A 10185-nucleotide genomic window follows, 5' to 3' on the forward strand; every position below is an offset into this window, starting at 1 on the left:
TAAATGGCCTATGAGTTGTTTCCATGGCAAATAAAAGGTATATTTTTAGAAATAAACATATTTACTAAAACAAATGGTTATTTATTTCAAAGATGAAAGTGGAAGTGTTGTGTTTCGATATTTGAAGTGTTTTTAATGTACGAGAGGGTACCCAAAAGAAACCAAACTGGTGTTGCGGGGTGCTTATTGTTTGTAGTACCGGGTTCTGCCGGTAGGCTAGGCACTGCGCCGGAGACGTCCTTTCGTCGGCTTTTTGTGTACTCGTCGTTTTAGCGATGGCTTAATTTGGCGAGATGCGAATAAGCTGGCATAGCTTAGTGGTTTAGAGCACCTAACCGGCAATCAGAAGGGTGCGGGTTCAATTCCCGTCGGCAGCATTTATTTTTACTCAGGAGATATTTTCAATTTGTGAATGCCATAATTTTGCAAATGGCGCCAAATGTCATTGTTCTTTGGAATTTATGATGTAGGCAGATAGAGAATTAAGCGAACAACTAAGCTTTTGGCTGAGCGTCTCGTGCAAGCCTTCAAATAAACTTTCCGTGAACACAGAGCCCAATTTTTTTCATTCGAACAAAATGGCAGCCAATTCACATTATGACATTACTTTTGCCTCACCTGCGTTAAAACAACAGACTAGAAATTGGTCAAATAAGCAGTAACAATAATTCCGCATTCTTCAAGTGTATTTTGCTCCATTGCTTGTTGTCAATTAATTCTCTATCTGTCTACAACATCAATGTCAAATCACAATACATTTGAACAGCATTCCAACTTTGACAGTTGAAGAATTCTGTTCGAATATGAAAAAATCCAATTTTATCGCCTTTTGTAGGTTAAAAATATTTTTTTTGTCCTCTTTGAGTGCCTTTATTGCTGACCAAGTCCAGTAAGTGTTATTTTCTCTTAACATCCATTCCTCTTTGCCCCAATGGCCTTTGCCGTGGGGAAGGAGCCACCAGATCCCGTCCCCCCTGACCCTGACCCTATTAATTTTGAAAATGGTATTGCTAGCGAGGTAGAAATAATGACAGATTCTTCTACTCCCAAAAAAAGAAAAGTTAGCGTCCTTCCGAAAAAGTAGAGTTCCTGTAGAGGCTGTCTCTCCTCTACTCGTTTCACTGTACCCGACTTTAGCAAAAGCCCCCTTCATTATGTATGTGCAAAACAACACACAAGGCCACTCCCAGGTGGTATCAGATCGGAGGGAAGATTCCGCATTTATGTAGAGTTCACAACTGCACTCAATGCCAATAAATTCTATTAACTACCTCTCTGCCAAAAACTACAAGTCTTACATCCCTTCATTTAATGTCTCGCCCATGGGTCTAGTGAGAGGTATCTCCACAGACCTATCCGAGGAAGAACTCATCGCGGAACTGATTATCCCGGCATCTTCGGGGAAAGTTTTAAAGACTAGGCGGCTTAATTACAAAGATAGGACTTACGATTCTATATTTTGGAAACCCTCCCAAACTGTAGTTCTTACATTTGAAGGACAATCTCTTCCCTCTCATGTGTATCTTTTCCACAACTCTCTCCTAGTGGAAATTTATTCATACCCGACAATTCAGTGCTTTAACTGTTGTCGGTTCGGCCATTCCAACCAATCATGTCGTTCTTCTCCTCGCTGCTTTAAATGTGCAGAAAGTCATTTAACAGACCAATGCCCCTCTCCTTCCAATCCCCCTACTTGCATCAACTGCTCAGGCTCTCACACAGCCATAAATCCATCCTGCCCCGAACTTTCACGCCAAAAAAACATTAAAAGTTATATGGCTTCCAATGGTGTATCATACTTCCACGCTTCTAAAATAATAGCTCCCTCTAAAAAATCTTTTGCTGAAGTCGCCTATCAACCTCAGCTATCTCAAAACATTATTTCTCCAAACTCGTCATACAGGAAGACTGTAATGACATAATCTGCTTCTCGTCCTCTTAAAACCCCCGGATATGATCATCTTGGTCATAACTCCCAGCTCTTGTTCCCAAATGGTAACAATAGCTCCCCATTTCCCCAAAATACAGTCTTTCCTAACAGCAATACTATGAACTGCAATGCCTGTATCAAATGACAATTCTTCTTTTATTCAAACTCTTATCATGTTACTTATCTCTATAATTAATATGTAACAATAATTTCCTACCGTCCAACGCTGCCTCTTTACTCTCCTCCTTATATTCTTTTGTTCCCAATGGCTGCCCTGAAAGCAGGAATTCTTCAGTGGAATAGTAGAAGCGCCTTCTCCAATAAGGCCGACCTCATCCGCCTTCTACAATTACACACAATTTCTATTGCTGCCATCTCTGAGACTTGGTTTAAACCGTCTCAGCTCTTCAAGGTGAGTGGCTACCAATGTCTGCGGGACGACCGCATTGATGGGAAGGGTGGTGCAGCCCTTGTAATCAAAAACTCCCTGTCCTTCACCCCTATTTCATTAAACCCCCAGATTCATCCTTCCAATTAGTAGCAGCTACTGTCTCTAATATTACATTTGTATCCCTCTACATTCCCCCTTCTACCTCATTTGACATTTCGTTATCGATCCACATGTTTAGAAAAATATCTTCTCCCCTGGTCATTCTGGGTGACTTCAATGCCCACTCCCCTCTCTGGGGTTCTTCATCCACGGATCCCTCATGAATCAAAATAATTGACCTTATGGACTCCTTGAACATGTGCCTTCTAAATGACAGATCCCCAACAAGGTTAAGTCTACCTGGGCAGAGCCCTAGTGCGGTGAATATAACTCTTTGTTCCCCAAGTATATATCCACTAATTTCCTGGAGAACTTCATCAGACCCCTGCGGCAGTGACCACTATCCAATTATTATAAATCTAGCTCAACGGTTAAATACTAACTTCTTTAAAAGAAAGCCAAAATTTATCATAAAAAAGCCGACTGGTGCCATTTTAGAGAATCTATCCAGGGTCATACCCTCTCCCTGCCTACCCCTTCTTCAGATAATTGCACCTCCTCTTACAAATCTTGGTCTGATTCCATTCTAAAATCTGCTGACAAGTCTATTCCCAAATCATCTCAACCACTCAACGAAGACTCTTTTTTTTTTTTTTTTATATTTACTCCACACAGGAGGCCCTGAAGAAAATAATTTCCCTCAGGGCCTATGTCATCTTTGGGGATGCTGTGTAGAGGGTATTTTTGTGGAGAGGAAGGAGTGAACATGGGTCTTGAAGAGTCCCATGTTGTAGGAGTGAGGAAACACAGAGGCCGGCAGTTCGTTCCACAGCCGAGCTGTTGAACTTAAGAACGAATCGTAGAAGCGACCCGTTCTCATGTGACAAGTGTCAACTGTGTACAAGTGCTGTGGGCGCGCGTTTGGCGTGTATCCCGACTACGCACCGGTGCCGGAGGGATCAATGACGCTAGTTCCTCAAAGCATCTTCCATTGTAATACCGATAGAACAAGGACAGCATACCTACCTGACGCCTGACCTATCCCTTAAAAAGTCAGCAATCCACGTACACAGGGATGCGGGAAGTCCGTAAGAATGCAATTTGTTGACAAGTCCTCGGTGCCAGACCCGGTCAAAGGCCTTGGATATGTCTAGTGCGACCGTTTGGGTCTCACCGTGACGTTCCAGGCACCGCCCCCAAACATGCGTCACATACGCGAGAAGATCACCGCACGAGCGGTTCCGCCGGAATCCGTATTGACGGTCGTTGATAATTTTGTTCTTCTCGAGGTATGTGAGCAGTTTGTCGTTGATCACACGTTCCATCACTTTGGACAGAACTGATGTGATCGCTATGGGGCGGTAGTTGGCCGGGTTGGAGCGGTCACCTTTCTTGGGAATAGGGTGAATTACCGCTTTTTTCCAACCAGAGGGCACAGTGCCACACTTCAGGGACATTTTGAAGAGCTTTGTCAAAACTGGAACTATTTCCGCAGCACACCTCTGCAATACCAGGGCAGGTATTCCATCAGGTCCACTAGCTTTGTTAACATCGAGCCCCCGTATGACGTGGAGTACATCCCGATGCCGGATCCTCAGCTTTTTCATATAGAAGCCGCAGTGAGGAACCGACGGCGGAACAGCACCCCCGTCGTCGAGGGTCGAGTTTTCCGCAAACATTTTCCCTAAAAGGTTTGCCTTTTCGGTGGCGGTGTTTGCTAGTGAGCCGTCAGGTCTGGTAAGAGGTGGCAAACTGGGTTTGCAAAAATTTCGACCTATTGAGCCCGCAAGCGACCAGAATGCTCTGCTGCCATGCGGGCAGGCAGCCAGCTTTTTGCTGATCTGCAGGTCGTGTTCGAATTTTGATCTATTGATGATTCTCTTGCATTCCTTTGCCGATTTGTTGTATGCTGATCTGCTTTCGGGCGTTTGAGATGTGTTGTAGGCTCGGTAAGCCGCGTTTTTTCGTCGAACTGCTTCGGAGCATTGTCGACTGAACCACGGCTTTGAGCCCACACCAGTTTCTTTAGTAGTCGATTGTATGAAGCCATCCATTGCCGATTTGATGACTTCACCAATCTCCTGGGCACATCTTGAAGGGTCCGAAGTCCGAAAACAAACAGCTGACCACGGAAAAGCATTGAAATGGGCCCGCATACCGAACCAATCTGCTGACCTATAGTGCCACACTTTTCTCCTCAGCCTCTCATTGGTTGGTCTGAGGCTAACGGGGATTGATGTCGTCACTAGGCAGTGGTCAGATGATCCCAGAGGCGCTGTGACGTCAATCTTATAACCGTGTGGCACAGTAGTTAAGAATAGGTCTAACAGATTGGAGCGGTGAGTCTGGACATCAGGAACCCTTGTAGGCTCCTGAACCAATTGCTCTAATCCGTAGCAAATGACAAAGGATTCCGCCTGTCGGCCTGCCGAGTCCGTTGGGCCTGAGAACTTCAACCATGGTTTGGTATGAACGTTGAAGTCCCCCAGAACAACAAACTCGGCCGAAGGGTAGCGGGGCAAGAGATCATCAATAGTATCGCTCAAATGTTTGAAGAGCTCGGAAGTGTCTGATTCGCTATGGTTCGGTGAGCGGTATAGACATGCGTAGAATCTTGCCGTACTGGCAAGATTGACGCGCACCCACATTACGTCGAATCTGGAGTTTTCCAGACTCAACAGTCGCACACAGTTGACGTCAGCTCGACTATAGAGGCAGACTCCTCCTTTCAGTCGGAATTTGCTTGCGAGGGTAAAGCCCGGGCAGTCCAGATAGGAGGAGTCTGGCGGCTCGGCTATCTAAGTTTCGGATAGGAAAAGAAGGTTGGGACGTTGGGACAAAAGATGGTGATGCACGGAATTTAAATTTGTGTGCAGGCCGCGAATGTTGGCAAAATTTACCAACAGTTTTGGCCCGCACCGTGGACGCCTGCTACTTGCCGCTGTAATGATGTTAAAATTGTTGTGTTGTATGTTCATGAATTTAATTTTTTTTTTTTTTTTTTGTAAGGGTAGGAGGTGAAAGGAAAGGTCTGGAAAGGAAAGGTATGAGGGGTGGGTAGGAATCTGGAGTTCAGGCTGTCCAGGAGTGATGAGTGTTTGGTTCCAGCCCACCCACTGCGGTGCTAGGCGATAGGCTGGGAGAGTCCGGCTGGAGAGGGCATCCAATGCGCCCCAAACGCTGCTGCTGGGTCCCCTCCGGTCACGAACCGGCACAACAGCAGTGGCGGGGTTTTTTCACTCGCTGATGGGGCAGCCCACCCTTAGTCGTGAGCCTGAGGTTCGGGCCCCTGTACTATCGAGCGGCCCGGACAGCGGTAACCGGTTGTAAAGGGTCTCCCTCAGCCAGCATCTCCCAACCGGCCCGCCACGCAGAAGGTGGGCCGACGCACCCGCCACCAAGACCCGGGCAAACCTTAACCCATGAACCCGGGCACCCCTGCTAAGTCACCAAACGTAGCGAACCACTTGGGGTGACCTGTGGCAGAGGTGTTGGTCATCCAATAAATGGTTCCCAGGGCGGCGGTACCCATTCCCGCCTACCAAATTGGATAAATTGGATAAATCCCCCCTGGTGGGATGAAGAATGCCTTCGAGTGCTGAAGGAGAAAAAAGCGGCCAATAAGATATACTGCCAACAGATGACAATGGAAAATTTCTTGCCAAAGCCAAGAATGCCCAAGCTGTTGCTAAACGTACATTCCGTTTAAAAAAAAAGAGAGCTGGCGTAATTTCTGCACTAATATATCCCCTGCTACTCCGGCGGGAGAGGTTTGGTCCATGATTCGCAGGTTTAGGTCTTCCTTTTCCCTGTCGAAGTCATCTCACAATTCAGGTATTTGGACTTCTGACTTTCTTAACAAAATAGCTCCCTCTTATGTACCTAATAAGTGCCTTTTTTATCTTACACCCCAAATTCTTCTTCTTGGTTAGATGCTCCATTTTCCATAGACGAGTTAAAAAAGTCACGGAAGACCTAAAAAACTTAGCTCCGGGTAATGATGAAATCTTGAACATATTCATCCGCCACACTGATGACGATTCCCTTTCCTACTTTCTCTCTCTCATCAATATCTTCCTGGACTCTGGTATTATTCCCCCGAACTGGAAAATTCAAAAAATCATCTCCATTTGCAAAAGTACCAAAGATCCAAGTCTAGGCTCAAGTTACAGACCGATTGCTCTCTCTTTAACACTTTGCAAAGTAGATGAAAGAATGATTAAGAATAGATTAGACTGGTTTGTAGAGAAAAATCATATTCTTCCCCCTTCCCAGTTTGGATTTAGAAAGGGTAAAAGAACCCTTGACAACCTTTCCTCTCTTGTTACAGATGTCAAATTAGCGTTATCTAAAAAACGAATATTGTATTGCAGTATTTTTAGACATCTGTGGAGCATACGACAATGTAAATATACCCATTCTAAAAGAAAAGTTACTGGCTATGGGCATTCCTCCTAAATTGGTTCAATTCATTATCAATTTGCTCTCCAAGAGAACTGTTTTGGTAGATGGATCCGAATCCTCTCAAATAGTCAAAGGACTCCCGCAAGGGTCTGTCTTAAGCCCGATACTGTATAATATTAACACACACGATCTGGAAAAATCTATTCATTTCATGTGCAACATACTCCAATATGCTGACGACTTAACGTTTTACAAAATATTCGCCAATCTTTTCATCACAGCATCAGCAATTAACAACACTCTTAGAAAACTCTTGGCGTGGTTAAATATTAATGGTCTTGAACTTTCCCCTTCCAAAAGCAAAGTTGTCATCTTCACTTGTCGACGAAAGGTCACGGATATTCAGGTGAGATTTGGCGATGAAGTCATCCCTATCTCTAAGGAAGTTAAGTTCCTCGGAATGTTTTTGGACTCCAAGCTTACTTGGAACTCTCATATAAATTACGTTGTTACAAAATGTGAAAGCAACATCAATCCCCTTAGATTTCTAGCCGGAGTGTGGTGGAGATCCCACCCAGCTTCTTTAAAACTTCTATACAATGCCCTCATCCGAAGCCATCTTGATTACGGATCTTGTCTGTTTGATCCAATGTCCACTTCAAATTCTCATAAATTAGATAAAATCCAGTCAAAATCTCTTCGCCTTGTCTTAGGAACCTCCCTTACATATAATAAGGCGATGCCTAGCAGAAAAATATGTTCAATAACATCTCATCCCTTTATTCCTGTACCGGACGTTGTACCTCGACGGATTTTAAATTAATTTGCATAAGTTTGAATTTACGCAGAGGTAGTTCCTTTACAAACTAACCTTCGAATTTATGCAACAAATTCTCTCTCTTGTATAAAAACTGTAAATCTTATATGCAAAACTGATTAATAAATAAAACCACGGGGTCAAGCAGTCATCATTATAGACAAAAAACAAAGGCTTGACCCCCCAATACCCTCTTATAAATTAAAATACCTATCATAATAAATTTGTACAAAACATGGAAGACTTGCATGAAATTTGAAATTGTGCAAACGCAGTCTCCTTTACAAAACTCGCCGTTTGCACAAAAATGAATATTGTGCAAAGCTTCCCTTTAAACATCAATTCCTTTTAATATGTAAATTTGTGCACACTCACAAAATGTCTAAAAATAAATATGTCCCGGGCAGGCGGATTAAAGAAACAGTCAGGGACCCAGTCGAATTCGTCCCCTATCGAGTTGCGCAACAACGGCGCTCTGCCCTGTGAAAATTCCGGGAACCCAAAATAATTCTCGGAATTTCTCGCTAACAAAGGGAGAGCTGAGCCCGTTGGTCCTTTAAAAGGCAGAAAACTTGCGCAATTCGGCAGAGATCCAGCAACCATCGAACCGACCACATCTCTCCTGGACTGCCCTGACTGCCTCTTCAAGCCTCTTCTGCCCTGGACCTTCACTTCAACCTGGCCTTCTTCTTTCTCCCGGCTCCCTGGTGCTCATCAAGAAGAAACATTTTCACAATAGTCGAAGCGTCCCTTGTCAGGGCGCAGGTTCCCCCCTACCTTCCTCCCCCCTGCCTTATACCTTTCTCCCATTTTTCCCCACATTTTTCCCTTTCCTCATATTTTCCCCATTTTTTCCACATTTTTCCCCATTTTTCCAACATTCTCCCTCCTTTTTCCCGATTTTCCTTCCAAGGCGTCGAAGCGGCCAGCCGGCCACTCCCGCTATATCGTCTGTGCGGCCGGCGACTACAGTGCCGTCCCGTACAATTCCTCTACTTCAATCCTAGTATGAGGTTAATTCAAATCCCTTTTGGAAAAATCATTCCCCTCCCCTTTTCTATGATTGCTACAACTCTTTCCTGAATTTACCTACAAACGCCTATATCAATGAATCTCTTCCCTTATACTCATGCCCCTTTGAAAGCCTTACTTTATATCCGAAGGTCCATCAATTTATAGGAATAAGTAAAAAAAACATTAAAAACCCAACTCAATTAAATAATGCAGAATTTAACAAAATTATTGAAAACAACTGGGCAAATTACACAAAAATTTTCACAGATGGTTCCAAACTTAGTCTCAGTGTCTATGTTCCTCACAGAAAATCGTGTTTCACACAAACTTCCAAAGAATGCTCCATTTTCTCTGCTGAATGCATAGCTATCATAGAAGCTCTTCAACTCGTCAAATCATTAAATATTAAAAACGCACTCATCCTTTCAGACTCGCTTAGCTCACTACAAATAAGCTCATCCCCACTCAATTCCAGTAGCGACTCTCTAATCTGCTCGATCAGGGACCTACTGCATTCCATGTCGCGGGCTCATGCATCAGTGGTCCTGGCCTGGATTCCGGGACACCTTGGTATTACTGGAAACGACATGGCTGATTATATTGCTAAGGAAGCCACTACCCATGGTCTGTTAAGTGATATCCCTATTCCGGTTAGAGACTATTTCCCTATTCTAAAAACTAAGTAGCAACTCCAATGGTCTTCTGAATGGAAAAAATCCTCTCTGATAAAAGGTCAAAAGTACTCATTAATTCAACCTTCTATTCCTGTTAAGCCCTGGTTTCACAAATACACTGCCTTGCCTAAAAAATATATTTCTTCCATAGCCCGAATGCGGCTGGGTCACACTTGTTGTCTTAGCCATCTTGCCAAGTTCCACATAGTTAGTTCGCCGTACTGTGATTGTGGGTCAGAGGATACTCTGGACCAACGATACTCAACCTGCGGCCCGCGGGCCGCATGCGGCCCGCCGAGCTATTTTGTGCGGCCCTCCATACATTTAATATCAGGAACATGATTTACAAAATCTGGCATTCTATATCACGTTAATTTGAGATTAATTGCGACTTTGACGTACAGACGTTGAAACTCGAAGAGGATAGTATAAGTATAATATACTATCTATATAATATAATATTCTATAAGAGTGTTGCTACTACACGCTAGATCTATCTCTAAAAAACAAAAAATTGACAGACAAATATGCGCGCAAATAATTTTGCCCGTGGCAACACATAAAATTTTGACAGTTCTAAAGTTAAATGGTTACCAGTGTTACTACCAACGAAGAATATAATATTTTTCGCGGCCGGAAATTTTCGAAAATGGAATTCCGTAGCTACCCCCCCCCCCCCATGGATTTTGAAAAATTGTTGTTGGGAATTACATATGATGTTTTTGGGGAATTATTATGTTTTACAGAAATTCTCTTAACAACCCCCCCCCCCATGGATTTCGAATAGTAAAAGGGGGAATCAAGCTCACACCGTTGGCAACACTGACCAGTATAGTGTTGCGGCCCGCGTAGCTTT

The sequence above is a fragment of the Hesperophylax consimilis genome, chromosome 16 (genome assembly GCF_061612785.1).
Source record: "Hesperophylax consimilis isolate HC1 chromosome 16, BYU_Hcon_1.0, whole genome shotgun sequence".
NCBI classification, from domain to species: Eukaryota; Metazoa; Arthropoda; class Insecta; order Trichoptera; family Limnephilidae; genus Hesperophylax; species Hesperophylax consimilis.